We start from the raw sequence: 17,797 nt of genomic DNA on the forward strand, positions 1-17,797 counted from the left end.
CATACAAATGACCATGATTATGGATTGTTAAGAAAGGCGATAAACAAATGACTCCATACAGCTAGTGCATCAAAACATACAGGCACAAGATACAGCAATCTAAATGCATGTATTTAGTAGCTGAATACATTCATTGAGAGTGGTGTATTTTACAATATAGATTTTATCTTAACTACTTCTCTATATTGTATTGTTCAGTCTGAATTAATTGAGCTGTGTTTTCAATTTGTATTTATGCTTTTCATTTGATGTTATCTGGTGAATATTTATTATTGGTCTTGTCTTGATAAGTTCTATGAATAATTTTTAGCTTTTCTATTTCAGTGTTTTGCAATCTATAACAGATTTGTTTTTTGGCCTTTAGTCCTCCTTCCTTGTTGTTTGTCAATGACATAACATTGTCTTTCGTGACAAATCAGTAAGGAAGCAAGGCCAAAATCAAGGAAAGGAAACCTCTGAAAAAGCATACTGCCATGCATTTGAACCCCTCCAACTGCACTTCATCGGGTGCATGTAATCAACCGCCAGTAAGCTGTATGTTTTTAAAGATTCTATTTTCTGAATGCCAAGGACCCCATCATGCGATCTGAGTTATTGTATGTTCTATGACTGTTATAATGTTAGGACTCTTCTCTTTGCACAATACCTATGTAATGGTGCAAATGATTTGCTAAAATATGTCTGAAAGTACAATTGACATCTTTGAGGAGCTAGTTATAAAGGATATAAAATAATTAAGAACGAAAATCAAGTATGAGCAAAATAATCTCAATATTGAACAACATGAATTTGAGAAAAATCTTTAAATTGATACTATTATCATGAACCATGAGTCTGATAAAGGTGGATGGGTTGCGATATGGGGCACATATCTTTAAATAAAGAAGCCAACAATCAATTGCAAGGCTCTATGTTGTGAGTTGGTTGACGGGGGAATACTTACAGATATGAAAATAACGTATGATAATTTGCTAACTGATTGGAAACCACGAAATCTACTGGATTGGGAAGATGCAATATTTCTGAGATGCGATTATCCAGTTACCCCAAACTTGCATTTTCTACCAAAAGTTCATAAAAACATCATCAACCATCAATCAGGTAGATCAATGTTTTTCCTTTAATAATTCCTTATTGAAGGCAACTTTCAAATGTTTTCCTCGATTTTTACATCCTTGTGTTAACCGTCTGAACTCATATATTTGAGATACAGCAAATTTACTAGATAAATTACAAGGAGCCACATGGGAATATGGTTATGTTTTAGTTTCCCTAGCTGTTGGATCTTTGTGTAGACATATACACGCATATGGGCTACAAGCTTGCAAATACATCTGGATTCCAGGTCTGTAAGTTTACAAACAACAAAATGAAATGTTGATAATCATGCTGAAGTTTTGTTTAAGGTGTAATCATTTTATGTTTGAAAATAAACATTATTTATAGGCAGATATGTGGAACTGCAATGGGTTCATCCATGGCCCTTTCCTATGCCAATTTATATATGGGCTGGTGGGAAGAAACACTAGCTTGGTCTGGAAAACATGGTAAATATGAATCTCATATTTTACATTGGTTCCACTTGAGTGTTGGCCTATTTATCATTTTGAATGTCTCTACTTAACGTCTACATGAATATGTGAATCATGTAAACATGAATTAACTGAATTTGAAATGAACAGCAACCTATAATTTAAAAGAATACATTGTTTTAGATGTAAGATTTTAAATTGTTGATAAGTAAGGTATACAGAAAACCTAGTATTTCACATTACATTTTGTATGCAAACCTTTATCAAATAAGTATAATAAAAATGGAACAGTTACACTGAGCTCTCCCTAAGTAATACTAAGGAACAGGATTTAAAACTTGAAGCAATGAATATTGGAGATTGTTTCATAGTGCGTGTATACACGCGTCTTTTAATTGAAAGAGGGAATTCAAGAGCAAAATCATGAAAAAGAAGTTATCTTTTTGAATTGGCACAATCATAAACAACAAACTTCACAAATTATATTTATATCTAGAACGAATGCTCAGTCTGACACTATTAGATATATTTTACTGAAACATTGGTTGATTCTTCAAAGTGATAGGGACTTATATAATACATGTTTATATGTACGTAATACATTTCTATCTAATACAATATGAAGTTATCAAAAAACCACTTTTCCCAAAGCACAAACTTTAAAGGAATTGGTATCACAAGGTATGTTAGGCAAACAGAAATGTTATGATAATTGAACCTCTAGAACAAATGTTTTTTATAAATGTAAACAGTGTAAAATATGTGAATTTGCAAGCTCTACTCATTAGTTTAAATATCAGAACAAGTCAAGAACATGGAATATAAAACATGCAATTACATGTTTAACATGATTTGTAGTGTATGTAATTTTATGCCCAGGTGCATTTATATATATATTGGCTCAGCATTGGTTCTTTTAAAACTGTGAATTCTGCAACTGTATAGATCTATTAAAAAGAAAGAGATGATGTATTCATTAGAATTACATTATGTTTTGAACTAGATTAAATTATTTGCTACTGCACCTATTCCTTCGAAAATCCCAATGATTACAGGATTGGGGACCAATGGAACCAAAGGGACAGAATTCGGCTGAGGTGCTATCTGTCTTTCTAAATTGAGTATAATATAGTTTGAATAAGTAATTGTGATGCTGGAAATGCATCGGAGGGACAGGGCCTCCGTATTCTTGTCCTTTAATGCTTTTTATTGTGTGTTCTGTCGTGTTTTCCACGCGGGAGTAACTGTGGGACTCCTGGCGGTGCAGCTCTCTCTTTTGGTTTGGTGTACAGACCCATGGGATACCCTTATGGCACCCGTGTGTAGGGGTACAACCCTGCGCCCCTAGTGTTTGTTTTTGGGCACCTGTGGGTGGCCCACAGAGCACGGTACGGGCCGGTGGCAGCTCCGTGCTGAATTGACTGGTGCCCTGAGCATCCTCCATTTTGGGATGCCCAGGCCCTGTCATTGCAATCGGTAGATTCCTCATGGAGACAAGATGGCCCCTGTGGCCTCTTGCCCTGCATCACCTGTTACCTTGATCCTCCCGAAGTCCTGGGAAGCCCTGACTTTGTCCCTTCCCCCTGACTGGCTGTTGGGTGGAAGTTCCATATATGGTACTATGGGGAAGTGCCAACCAGACTGGCAGGAACCTTCCCAATGACCGTAAGTTGTGGGTACACCTGTGGGTGGGACCTGGGTGAATGGAGTGTGTGACAAATATGCACTTCTTGTTCTGGATGTCTAGTTTCTGGTGTTTGACACAATGACTGAGACAGCCCTGCCCGAAACTGGTATGAATGCAGTGGGGAGTGTTGAATGGCTGGGTACTTGTCCCAATACACATAACATGTTGTGAGTGTTTGGAGAGAAGTGAATGGCCTGAATGCACTATGCACCTGATTGGCTGCCGGCCTACATGAATACCCTTCTGACCGATTGGTTGCCTGAGTGTGACCCAGCAGAATGAATGGGAGATCAACTAGTATATCTGGGCGCCTCTCACTGCTAGAATTCATGTTCAGAAGCTGAAGTCCACTACGACAAGTAACTGGAGTAAACCTGAAGCTTAACCTTGAAGCCCTGCTGGAAGAGGAGAATTGCCGTTGCTCTTCTTCATCAATCTGAAAGCTGCTGTGTCCCCAAGGACTGACCCAGAGAGGACCTGGTAAGGCGCCCTCTTCCCAAGCTACGAGGGACCATCGTGCACCAGCTGATCTTTGCCAAAGCTCCCTGGTAGACAGACCTAGGACAGGCTGTCGGACGGAGACGGGGACTGCCACAGAATCTCAAATAGAAGCATCCGGACTGTTGTCTGCCACCGTCGACGACCTTTGTTGCCGACTGGAGCCGCCATGCTCCCGTTGCCTAAGAACATATGATCCAATGTCGTTCTCGTCTGCACCGCCGCCCACCTTTTCCTGCCGCAGAAAGCCATGCCGTCAACATGCCGAGGAGCATCCGCCGGTGGGTTTCTCACAACCCAAAAACCACAGAGACGCTGACGACTTGACGCCCTTGCTGGGCCACAGTTCTTCAAACTCTTTGCAGTCCAGAACTATCGACATCGAGGTGCCCCGCACACCTCTTCCTTGTAGGACGTTTACGCTTCCCCGTCGACAAGCACCGCTAGGAAAGAAGCTGCCACTTCACCACCATAGTTCACCCTGTTCTTCACCGGACGTTCGACGACCCGTGACTCCTGCCTTAAAGGGAGGGCACTCAAGAAGGGCCATCGATGCCCCGACGAGAAACGCTACAACACCAGGTACTTTGGGGTTGCAGAACTATTGGAAGGGCTCTTGTGAACAATATATGGACTGGGCTGGTGATATATCTTTATTCTACAGGTTGCCCAGGTGGGGCGAGATCTCCACACAGAACTGTGTCTCGATACCAGGGCCAGTATTCTGCCAATTGTTCTAACCAACTGCTTTCCTCTTATATCTTTTGTTGTTTTCCTTTACAAACTGATTTGTGTGACATTTAACTGTACAGTTGAAGCACTTTAAAGAGATCTACTAGTAATTTTGGAACCGCTTAGAACTGTATATTTGCCATTATAGATAATTTAGCACAAAAAGAGTTATCGTGATATTGTACATAACCTGGAATATTTATTATATAAAGACTGTTGGAGTTGTGAGGAGAGTTGGAGTCTGCAGGAGTCCCTGCATTCTTTCTCCCCTGTCTACTACAAGTGTGGGAGGACTTAAAAACTCTCACCCAGAGCGAAGCGGTGATCGGAGTTGTGAGGAGAGTTGGAGTCTGCGGGATCCGCGGTGAGCAAGTAAGTAATGGACCCTAACGTGAAACCCTCATGGCAAACAACGCACTCAGAGAGGAAATGTGGCAGAAAGGACCAGCCTGATGATCCAGCCAATGAAATGGACTCGGAGCAGAGCTGCCGCCAGCTTAGAAGCACCAAAAACACATCAAAGGTGATTAATGCAAAGGACCTCCACAGCAAAGTCAGACCCCAAGCCGTACAGATGACTGAGGGAGAAACTCTAGAAACTCAAGAAATACAGGACAACAACCGAGACAGCCGAGACACAAGCCACTCACCCTCACGTGATGCGTGCAGCGCCCAGTCAACTGCCAACATGGCGAGTGGGTCTCCGACGGGGGCGGCTGAAGGGTGGCCTCTGTCGGACACTGTGCAGTGCTGCACAGCAAAAGATGCCACCAGTGGGGATGCCAGTCCGCCGGCATTCGTGTCTCCTGCTCTTCCTGGATCTGCGCTGGAGCCGGAGACCACGTTGTAATCGAAGGGGGAGGAGCTAGTTCTTCACGAGAGCCGAAGCCCTCTGAGCACAGCCGGCAAAGCTGCCGAAAGGAACAAAGAAAGCCCGCTCGTAGTGGACGCGGAAAGTTCCGATTCCATCCACGAAATCCACGAAGCGGTAAATCCTAATCAGAACCTGGATCACCATACAGAAAATAAGAAAATGCGTATCATGGCTTTGGTGCACACGGAGCCTAGGTCTGCACAGAACATGGTGGCCGTGTGCATAGAAAGGAGCCTACAAAAGCCCATAAGTGACAATCAAGACCAGAAAAAAGTCTCTGTCACTGCGCAAACCACTGAGGAGAGTGACGACGGTGTAGAAACCAACGAGGATGAAAACACAGAGTCTGTCTCGGAACCAGAGGCCAGTCAATTGCCGGTAAAATCAAACAAAAAAAAGAATGGCATTAAAATCATGACACAAAGAAAAGTTCAAGCTAATATCACAAACTTGAAAATGCATAAGAAAAAACAAGAAAATGGCGAAACAAAACCGGCAAAGGGGAAAACAGCAGCGAACAGGCACCAGAAACCCTATGAACGAAGCGCAGCACACCCTGATGTCGGGCACTCTAAAGCATTCTTTTGCAACCATCAAAAACCCAAATTAGACATAGAATCAGAATTGTCTGACGCAGAAATCCTAGAAGCTGTCCCGGATATTACTCCAGTTAGAAAACTTCGCAAAACTGATCGAGTGCTGGATCAAGATCCAAGCCCACCAGCAGGTGAAGCTCGTCCCCGCCAGAGTTCACCAGCAAAAAGTAAAAACAGACACTAACCAAGCGCAAAGGGAGATCAACATTCCATCTACCCCCGTGAGGAACCAATTGGGCTGGGGCAAACAAGGGGACGAGACTATACCGCCAAACAAAGCAATCCAACAAACGGAGAGGCAGAAGGACGTTTAACCCTCCGGGAGGAGGTAACAAGGCAACAGGACCAAACACCAAGAGTCGGAAGTCCACCACCCAAACAGGTGGATAGAATGAAGGCCTCACAGAGGAGTGACCACCGCCTTGACTGGATTAAAATCCACCTCAGTACGAGCCAAAAACCATCGACCCCAGTCAGAACGGGGGTCCATGACCGGAAGAAATACCCGGGTCAAGGGAGCAGAGGATCAATAACACTGAACACGTCAGAGTACGAACAGTGTGGAACACACTCAAGGGACAACGCGACCTTGGAGGGGTCACGAACTCCGGGGAGACCAGTGTTAACGATACCGTCTCCTAAAACCAGACGGCTAAGCGAAATATCTTCAACAACGCTAAAAGATTCACCAAGCAAAAAACCCGACATGTTAACGGTCATGTCAGCTATTACGATCACCTTAGCCCCATTCTGCAAACTTTACGAGGCTATAAAAGATGGAGTACAAGACAACACCTCGATTCTTGCAAGCTTAACGACAAAAATGACCTACATCGAAGGCTACATCACTGCCCTAGAGGAAAGAAATAACAACCATCACAAATGCTGGGGAAAAAAAGTAGAAGACCTGAAAAAGCTAGTAGAGTCGCTGCAAGCACAGAAGCAAAACCAAAAGATAACGGAGAAAAAAGACCAGGGCCAGAGTGATGCTAGAGAAATGCTGAAAGAACCAGACGCACCGCATGAGACAAAAGTAAAGGCAAAAGAAAAAAGCGAGGCCACACCTAGAACGAGCTCCACTCTATCAGTGAAACCGGGAGCACCAAAACACCCCGCCATAAGAACCCCGGTGGTACTAAAAGTAACAAGCAAAGAACCGGCGCCCACAACGTCATGAGCACTCACCGGAGGTAACCAAGAATCGAAGAAGTCAAACCAGAAAAAAATCAACTCAGGAAAATGAACTTCTGGAAGCCGTTAGACCAACGAAAAAGGTGGGAAACACGAACAGCTCCCCGAGATCAGTAGAATATTTCTTGAAAGAAACAGATTTGATGAACCTCTCGCAACATTGGGAAGCCATCCCTGGTGATTTAGATCAGGAGGTGTTCATCATCGAAAATAAAAAAAAAAATAACGTCAGCACAAGATCCTGTAACATGCAGAAAAGAAGTGGCTAAAGATCATGGAAAGAAGGATCAAGTAGCCGCCAAAGAGCCCCAAGAACCAATTTCACATATCCACGAAAATAAGAAACAGCAGAGTAGCAAGGCAGATAGCAAAGAAGACAGGCAAAGACCAAGTAGGCACGCTACCCCAGAGCAAAAAAGAGAATCGAAAAAAGCAAATGGACAGCAAAGCAAAAATACAAGGACAGAAGACGCAGAACGCACGTTCAAAGTAGAACAAACTAAAAAGATCGAAGGCTACAGGATTCTGAATAGGAAAACTATTCTAAAAATAACAAGTAAAACAACCACACTGAAAGGCATCAAGTCAGAAGACATTAAATTAGTCGAACCTTATCACAGAGGAAACACAGCAAAGGCATACCTTCATGTCAAGGCAGCAGGAATCCAACATATAAACTCAAAAGCAATCAGAGAAATGGAGCAAATCGGCTTCACATTATCAGAAATAAAACCATCAAGCATTAAAGACGACAAAGCGTGCCATTCAAAAGGCATGGAAGAAGGGAAATATCGATACACATCCAGGACAGAAGAGTTATACCAAGCAAATCGGACAGGCAAAGAGTGGGGGGGGGAGACAAACTTCTCTGCGAACAGGCACTCCCTTCAAGAGGACCTACACTACTGTCGTCGCCAGTCCAGCTATGATAATGAAAGCAAGAAGCCACACGAACAGACAGAAATACATGAGAGAGAAAGATATGAGAAAGGACAGCGCAACTACAATGCATGGTCCAGATCAGAGAATTACCACAGGCAACTCATCCACAGTCCAAAGAGTATCACACACAGGCAGTCAACCAAGAAAAGTTGTGATGGAAACGCAGGAAAAACAAAAGCGGCGACAGCATCTCAAGGCCCGTGGTCGTGGCTAAAATCAACCCTGATCCCGAAACCACAGAGATAGCAACGGAAACGGACCCCAGTACCAACTCCCATAGGATCAGCCAATACACCTACAGATGCAGTTATTGAAAGACATACCTTGGGATGATGGAACACGAGAGGTCACGCACATTTGACAACTGCGGGCAACGTTGATCTAGGCAGACTGGACATCGTATGTTTCCAAGAGACATGGCTGTTAGAAAAACCGACCCTAGATAGATTTGAAGTAGAAATATCCCCGCCAGTAAAGGGCCTGCAGTGCCGCCCATCTTCGGGACTATTGACAGCAATAAAAATGGGTTCAGGTCTCACTACACCAAGGAAGCTAATGGAATCATATGAGATGTTGGTCATATTGACAACATGGAGCCACCAAACTGCAGTGCCGGAGCAGGAACACACTACCCAATTAGCAATAATAAATACATATTGGAACCCCCAACAGATGACAAAAGCCTACTGTATGAAAATGGGGGAAACAATAGATTGGATCTACTCGGAGTTCGAAAAGATCAACGTCATTGTGTGCGGCGACTTGAACGCCGATCGCACTGGACCACAATTTAACGAAAAAGAGCGAGCGACACAAGGGAACACTGTTAAACGAGGAAAGGCCTGAAGGTCTGTCGCCAAACCAAAGAATCTGCACAACATCGTAACATTGTTCCCTAACCAAGTTAATATTCCGACTTGGGAAAACCTGAATTCTAAAGCCACCTTGGACTATATCTATGCTTCCCAAGGTCTTTTGCTCAGTATTCTGGAGTACAAAGTCCAAAGAACTACGCATAGTGACCATAACCTCCTGATTTGTGCATGGCAAGGAAAGCAGCCAGCAACTCAGACATACAAGTTCAACGTGGAGGTCAACAACCAGCAATCCCGGTTATGCCTGACTGAAGCCGAGATCCTAAAGCTAACTTTGAAATACGGGCAGCTCGATGAAGCACACACACCCGATGGTGGGGTAGAGCATCCAAACTATCTGCCCCTACTGCTCCCATACAGAAGACATGTCTCCGGTAAACAGATCAAGGCGGCGCGACCAAAGCACGTCTACGACAAACTGATAGTCGAAAAGAGGAAAGTGGTACGGAAATCGAAGAGAACTGCAAAGAAAACGAATACAAAAGAAGCACGAGAAAAATGGCAAATTGAAACCAAGGCGTATAAACATTGGCTAAAACATCACAGACTTCTTTTGTACAAACAAGACGCCTAAAAGATGCTGAGAAGTCTAAGCACAAAAAAAAATCGAGTGACTTCTGTGCACTAATTAAAACAATGAACTCGCCCTTATCCACAGAAATTACGAATGCGGTGTCAGAAGAAAAATGGGAAACATACCTGGCAGCCCAATTCGACCTCCTACAGGGGAGAGCACCTGAGGAAGACAAAGACACCACAGCACCGTGGGTTGACGTTATCGAACATGGTCGATATTAAAAATGCCATCAATAAACTCAAAACATCGAGAGCCCCCGGCCCAGACGGGTTGACCAACCTAGATCTGAAACAATCACTGAAAGCTTGGGCGGGCGCAATCGCTAAATCTTTAGCCACTGCAGAATTACAAAAATGATTCCTGAAACCTGGCTAAAGGCCATAATTGTCCCAGTATATAAAAAAGGTGGCAGAGAGGACCCGGAAAGCTACAGACCTATAGCACTCCTGGGCCTTGTGGTGAAAATCTTTGCAACACAGTTACTAGACCACCTCAGAAGCTGGGCCAAACTGCTCCTTGCAGCGACATCTTCCAAACAGGCTTCCAGAAAAACGGAAGCACCACTATAAATATCTTACTGATAAACATCCTGAAGGCCAAAGTCAGAGAAGGAGCTCCAAGAGAGTATCTTGCATTTGTAAACCTGTCGAACGCCTTCGATAAAATAGACCAGGCAAAATTGTGCGCCAAGTTAAACGACCGGAAATGTCCTTCGTCGATTTTGAACCCTATAAAAGCATTACACGCCAATACCAAGATCAGGGTGAAACTAAACAAGCAAGGAGTACTGTCAGAGGAGATCCCGGTTAGGCGAGGCGTCAAACAAGGATGCCCCTTAGCTTCAGCCCTCTTTATTGCCTTCCTCAGGGACTACCAAATCGACGAGGAAAAAATAAGAGCATTCCCACCAAAAATCGGGAAAGTAAATATATCACGACTCCTTTATGCGGATGACGCCATCATCATCCACCAAACACAAATTGGCCTACAACGTAAATTAACAAACCTGGCAAGATATAAGGAAGAGAACAATCTGGATATTAATACAGCAAAAACAAAAGTACTAGTCTTAGCCAAAACAACAAAGAAGTCACCTAGACCGCCTAAACGGTTTCTGGAAAAAAGAAAAATTGAAGTTGTCAAGGAATTCAAATACTTAGGGGTGACCATCGACGGGTCGGCCAGAGACAAAGCGATGGAAGAACAGCTATGGAGCAAGGTGAAAATACTAATAGCACAAACGAGATCGGTGGATAATAAATTTGGTAAATTCTCACTGTTGCCATCTATCAACTTTTATAAGGGTAAGGTCCTCCCGTCGATTATCCATGCCATGGAAGCATCATTAAACATCCCAAGTACGATATGGCAGAAGCTAGAAGGCCACGTCTGGAAATCGGTACTGGGCCTACCAAAGTCGACATCCATGCCCGCGATTAGACGAGAACTGGACCTCGTTTCCTTGGCCTCGTTGGTAGAGCAAAGCAAGATGAGACTATTCAGAAAAATCTTGATGGCAGATACCTTGCCAATCTACAACATAATTGCAGAATATCTCAAGAGTGGCACATGTAAGGCTCTCAAGAACTTGGCGGCAAGGCAGCAAGATATCCTGAGAGAAATAGCCTGCTCGGAAGAAGTTCTGATAACCAACCCAGACCGAGTGAAATTGAAAATGGAACTGATGGACTGGATCACGACGATCGACGCAGCTAGCGCCAACAAACTATTGGCTCATCTCCCACTGACATTCAACAAAGTCAAGAAACCTCAAAATTACTGCATGAAATTCCCAAACAAAGGTATGCGAGGTATGGTCCTGAAGGCCAGACTCAATTTGCTGATGACACATGAAATCCTAGCTATCCGCTCCCCGTCAATGGACAACAGTTGTCGTCTATGCGAAAATGAAGATTAAGTGGAAACTCTGAAACATTAAGTGCTCCAGTGCCCTAAGCCACAACAAAACAGAGACACATATCTTCAACCTTGCTTGCAAGGGGCAGTAACGCTGGATGAAGAAGCTGTGTGAACAGGCTAATCTCGGGAGAGACAACACGATGGACACTGAAAATGGTGAAGCTAATAGAATCAGCCTTCACAACGATAAACCATCTTGGCATACCCAGAGGGCCACTCTAAGTCGGACAAATTTCCGGCCTCTACACTCCAGTTGAAGAGGGAGACAATGGTTTTTTAGAACTTGGAAGGTGACAGGACTTTACACAGTAAAGCACGCTTTGTTTGTGAATCTTCAAGTCTCGAAGACCCTTGTAAAAATTACAAAAAACCTTTTTGATTAAAATGTAAGTAATAAAAATAATTTAAAAAATATATATATAAAGACTGTTTTAACTAATACAGTGTGCGGACATTCCTTTGTGGATGCTTGGGGACTACACTGTACTTAATAACCAGCCTGCATCACCTCCTGAGAAGCTAGGCCTTGATTGCTCGACCATGTACCAATAATAGAGAATCTTAGCTGGGGTCCTCTGTGCCTCTCCTCTGCCATATCGAGAGCAGGAGTACAGACACCCCCCTCCGATCTTTACAACTGGTGGCAGCGGTGGGATGCTTATGGTTTTAAGAATCATTGTATAACCGTACCACTTAAAAGGATATCTGCACTTTGTTAAATTGAGGTTTAGTTGTGTACAAGATAACTGCATTACAAGCAATGGAATCTATTGCGAATGGTAAATTGACTCGGATGAGCCTAGAGGCTCTCCAGAGTGCCTGTGAAGCCATGGAGTTAGACTTTGTGGATAAGTCTAGGGCTGAGCTGATAGCTTCCCTGGTGGACTACCAGACTGATGGTGAAACTCTTGAAGGGGGGGATGCAACCAATGAGGACTCTGCCTCTGGGGTTTTTGCTGAATCTGATTCTGGTAATGTCACCATTCCTGCTGCCTCTGTTCCGAACCCCAGCACTGCTCTTCAGAGGGAAGCCTACAACGGACGGGAACAGTTAGCCTTTCAATACAAAAGGTTGGCAACTGAAGCCGAGTTGAAGAAAGAGGAGTTGGCACAGCAAGTGATGCTCAAGGATAGGGACACTGAGCACCAAAGAATCCAGCTAGAGAAAGCTGGAGTGGAGACTTCAGCTAAACCAGTTGAGAGTGGCAGGTCCCCAGCCACCAAGTTTATGAAAGATTTGGTTGGTGTGTTTGTGGAGGGTTCTGATATCCTCCAATGGATTGACGCGTTTGAGATGGCTTGTGCAATTCATGATGTTGATAAAATAGATTGGGCTAAGTGTTTGTTAAGCAGAGTGCCTCAGACTGGATATGACTGTATTCTGAAACTGAGTGTGGAAGAAAGGGGTCAGTATGAGTGCATGAAGTCTGCTTTGATTGTCAAGTTTGGCAAGACACCTACCCAATACCTTAAAAGGTTCAGGGATTTTAAGAACAGAGAGAATGTGTCTTGGGTTGACTGGGTGAGTACTGCACACCAGAACATGATGGGGTGGATTGATGGTTACAAAGTGAAAAGGTTTGTTGAATTGTCCCACCTTTTGTTTTTTGAGCATTTTTCGGAAGCCTTTTCACCAGAGCTGCATCAGTATGTTGCTGACCAGAACATTTTGGACCCCTTTAAGCTGGCTAGGTTGGCTGACAAGTGGGTCTCCCTTCAGGTGTCCCTAAGGACTCCAGTGGGAAGGACAAGGACAAAGAAGGACAAAGAAAAGGGGACCTCTCAGAAAGCTGAGGAGTCCCAGAAGCAATCACAGTTTGGTAAACCAAAACCTTCCTCTCCTAAGACCCAAAAATCTCATGAGGATAAGTCATCTCTGGGTGGGAATAAGAGTAGTGGTCCGCCTGCTGTAAAGCAGGGTCCCAGTGGTTCCAGTACCGTACCCCGCACTCCCGGCACTTGTTGGGATTGTGGGGCTCTGGATCACAGAAGGGGTGACCCCAAGTGTAAGGGAAAGGCACTTGGGGTAAGGGTAACTCAGGCATACAGCCTGGACTCCATGTCTGAGGTGGAGGCCACTGCCCTCCCCTCCTCTACAGGGATCACCTTCGGTGCTCCTGTAGAGATTTTCTTAGTGTCCCTTGGGGCCTGGGACCAGTACGCAGACGTACTGGCGACTATCCCACAGAACACCCGTAGGTTTTTGGGAAGTGTCCTCTTGAATGGCCAGCCTTCTACTGGTTTGAGAGACACTGGGGCAAGCATGACAGTGGTGGACAGGACCCTGCTCAAGCCAGAGGACTATGTAGATGCTCCTCTGAGAACCACCAGGTTAGCTGGTGGGCCTCCTAAATTATCACCTGTAGCCATAATCAACATCACCATTGGGGACAAGACAACAAAGCTTCCGGTCCTGGTTCAGGACAACATGCCTGCGAACATTTTGTTAGGCAACGATTTGGTCGAGTTGGGGATGATCATGGATGGTCTACCCATGGCTGCTGTGCCGGTCACCCGATCGCAGGTCACACAGTTTCCAGGCTGCGAGCACGGTACCCTCGCCGACGGGGAAACCCAAGGCGCGAAGGAAATGGAACAGTAAGAAGGCCACCTCTGTGGAGGGGACTCCTGTTCTTCCTGCTGTTCCGACAGAACCCATTGGGATCCATGCTCCGAATGGGCTGGGTCCAGTGGTGAACCCCATCTCAACTCCTGTGGGAGAAGAGCCAGAAGACTTTCCTGTGGGAGAGGTACTCAACCCGGAGTACCACCCTGACCTTCAATGCTTGTTAGCTGAAGGGGGACCCTCCCGGGCGGACTTCTGTAGGGGACAGAGAGAGTGCCTGAGGAAACAGGCCCTGTCCCAGGCACAAGGAGAAGTGCCTAGGACATTCCGGATTTATTGGGAGGGTGAGCTCCTTGTTAGTGAGCCCACTAAGCCTGAACCTGATGCCCTCATGAGGTTGGTGGTACCCCAGGTTTACAGGCCTTTCCTGCTGCAGTTGGCGCATGAGGTGCCCTTAGCTGGTCATCTTGGTACCAAGAACACTAAGCAGAGGCTCTCTGCCAATTTCTACTGGCCCTGAATGGGAGTAGAATTGGAGTCCCACTGCAGGACCTGCCCAACTTGTCAGTTGTCTGGCAAGACTGAAGGCAGAGTCACTGCCCCACTGCAGCCATTGCCAGTGGTAGGCACACCGTTTGAGAGGGTGGACATCGACATTGTCGGTCCCCTTGACCCTCCCACATCAGGTGGACATCGGTTCATCCTGATCTTGGTTGATCATGCCACCAGGTACCCGAGGCTATACCCCTTCGGACTGTTACTGCCAAGATGATTGCCAGAGCTCTCCTGGGCATTTCCAGCCATCTTATGATATATGATATGATATGATATGGCATTTATAACGCGCCTATACACAAGTGTTTCAAGGCGCAACGAGGCAAAGGAGGGGAAAACAGTGGAAGACAGACAACGATCCTACTAGGCCAGGTGTCATTCAGATCGCGCAAGTGCGAGCGTAGGGAGAAAGGGAAGAATGCAAGGGGAAGGGAGAGGGGAAAGTGCAGTGCAGTACATGTAAGAAGAATAAATACGATAAATAAAACAGCCTGATGGTGGCAAGTGCAAGGTAAGAGCAGACATAAGTGCAGGTAAGGGGACTGAAGGGATTTCAGAACCAGTCCCTAAGTGCAGGGGGTTGCCAGGGAGGCAGGGCAGGTGAGCAAATGGTGGGACCTGGCCCCAGGATCAGAAAGGGTGGCCAGGTAACTGGTGAAGAATCGGCAGGGAAATTCAGCAGGGGAGAGAGGCAGAGAAAGCGGAAGTAAAGAGGAAGGTTTTGAGGTGTTTCCGGAACCGGAGATGGTTCTCCTCGAGTTTCAGGGAGGCAGGAAGTCTGTTCCAGAGGGAGGCCCCAGCCGAGGAGAGAGATCGACCACCAACTTGTTGCTTGGAGAAGCGGCTAACCCTGAGGGAGTTGGAGGCAGATGAGCAAAGAGCCCTTGTATTCCCTAAGGAGGTTGGCTCTGACAGAGGATCCAGCTTCATGTCTAGTTACATGAAAACCATGTGGAAAGAGTGTGGGGTAACCTATAAGTTCCCCACCTCTTACCATCCCCAGACCAATGGTCTGGTTGAGAGATTTAATAAAACTCTCAAGGGCATGCTAGGCGCTTTGGAAGAGCCTCCAAGGAGGAAATGGGATCTCCTCCTGCCATGCCCGTTGTTCGCTTACCGAGAGGTACCTCAAGTACTATTGCTACTCTCTACCGGCCCCCCAGGCAAATCACCTCCTTTCTCTATGACCTCTCCTCCTCCTTTCCAGCCTCAACCACTCAACTCCTCCTCCTTGGTGACCTCAACATCCACCTCGATTCTCCCTGTCCCTCATCTCTGCTCTTTTGCAACCTCTGCGATTCCCTCTCCTTCTCTATCCTCCCCTCTGGCCCGACGCACTCTGCAGGACACACACTTGATGTCTTGATCTCCTCTGGCCTCCCTCTCTCTATCCCTCTGACCACTCCTCTTTCCTAGAGTGACCACTGCCTTCTCTCCTCCCATCTCTCACTCTCTTGCCCCCAAGCCAACCCCACCCCAACACTGCCACTTACTTTCTCAGACATCCGACCTATGAAGCGTGTGTCAGCCGAGGCTTTCGCTGCCACCTTCTCTGCCCCTCCTCCTCTGGCTGACTCACACCCCGACACAACTCTGTCCCTTCTCTACTCTTCTATCTGTGATACTCTTGATGCTCTTGCCCCTGTCGTGAGGATCCGCTTGAAGTCCAAAGCTAAGTGCAATTCCTGGTATGACTCTGACCTAGCTACACTTAAACATAGGTGTAGGGCGGCTGAGAGGAAATGGAGGGCTTCTTGTTCATCCTCTGACAAACTGGTCTGTCGCCTGCTCCAAAGGCAATACCGACTCTCTGTCTGCACTAAGAAGAGAGCCCACATTCAAGCCGGTGTCTCTGCGGCATCTAACAACTTGGCAAAACTCTTTAAAATGTGCAAGGAGCTTGCCAACCCTGCGACAGTATCCACTCCTCCTCTTGCCTCCCAGGCTCTCTGCAATGCCCTTGCCTCGCACTTTATTTTAAAAACCCAGGGCATTCTGTCCACCCTCTCCTCCCCTGCGCTCTTCATTTCCTCTCAGTCTGTGCTTGCAGACCCCCCCTTTAACCACCCCCCACCTTCCTTCTCTTCCTTTCCTATTTTCTCCCCTGATGAGGTCGCTAGACAAGCCTGATCTATGAAAGCCTCGTCAAAACAGGTTCATCCCTGTTCCTTTAAAACCATCAAGGACCTCATAGACCCCTCGCTGCAGCCCTTGCCAACTTTTGCAACCACTCCTTTGCCTCAGGATCTTTCCCCTCCTCTCTGAAGCACTCCCTTGTGCATTCTCTTCTCAAGAAACCCACAGCTGATCCTTCCTGTCCGGCTAACTATTGCCCAATTTCCCTTACCCCCTTTCTGGGCAAAACTCCTGGAAAAGATGGCCATCTCTCAGCTTAACCTTCATTCAGATTCTGACCTCCATGACCACCAGTCTGGCTTCAGAGCAGCCAGAAGCACGGAAACTGCTCTCCTGAATATCCGTGAAGGTCTGCTCTCCAACCTGGACTCCAACCTTCCATCTGTCCTCATCCTTCTTGATCTCTCTTCTGCCTTCGACACGGTCAACCACACCATCATGCTCAACCGTCCCCGTGATAACCTGGGTATCACTGATCAGGCTCTGGGCTGGCTGACCTCTTTCCGCTCTGATCGACCCTCCCAGTCCAACTGGGGTCCTTCCTATCCTCTATCTTCCTCTCTACCTATGGGGTTCCCCAGGGGTCTAACCTCTCACCCTGGCTCTTCAACCAATACCTGGCAACTCTCGCCCACTGCATTGCCATTTTCTGCTCAAATTTCCAGTGCTACGCTGATGACACTCAACTCATTTTCCAGCTGCCCTCGGCCACCTCCTCTCCCTCTCTCATCTCTGACTGCCTTACTGCCATTCAAGATATGGTGTGACGCCAATGATCTTTGTCCTAATGCCAGCAAGACTGAGATCCTCCTCATCGGCACACCATCTCCAGCCTTCTCCCTCACCCTCTGGCCGGCCTCCTTTGGCCCTCCCCCTACCCCTACCTGTGAGGCTAAGAACCTCGGGGTCATCTTTGACTCCACACTTTCCTTCTCCGCCCATATCTCTGAGGTCTGTAAAAAGTCAAACTTCCTACTGCACCTCCTCAGAGGTACTCTGCCTTTCCTCTCCTTCCCTCAGAAGCTCACTGTCTTCCAAGCTCTGGTTCTCTCTAGGTTGGACTATTGTAACAGCCTCTTACTAAATCTACCTGCCTCTACTCTCCGCCCTATGCAA

The 17,797-nt window shown here is 46.2% G+C and overlaps 1 protein-coding gene across 2 annotated transcripts in view; it reads right to left on the bottom strand.

The window, feature by feature from the left end:
* The window catches only part of CFAP299 (cilia and flagella associated protein 299), a 2,370,083-nt gene that overhangs the window by 1,534,027 nt on the left and 818,259 nt on the right, over nt 1–17,797 (bottom strand). The gene's annotated exons all lie outside the window — the stretch shown is intronic.

The sequence above is a fragment of the Ambystoma mexicanum genome, chromosome 6p (genome assembly GCF_040938575.1).
Source record: "Ambystoma mexicanum isolate Mex_15411 chromosome 6p, UKY_AmexF1_1, whole genome shotgun sequence".
Taxonomy (NCBI): domain Eukaryota; kingdom Metazoa; phylum Chordata; class Amphibia; order Caudata; family Ambystomatidae; genus Ambystoma; species Ambystoma mexicanum.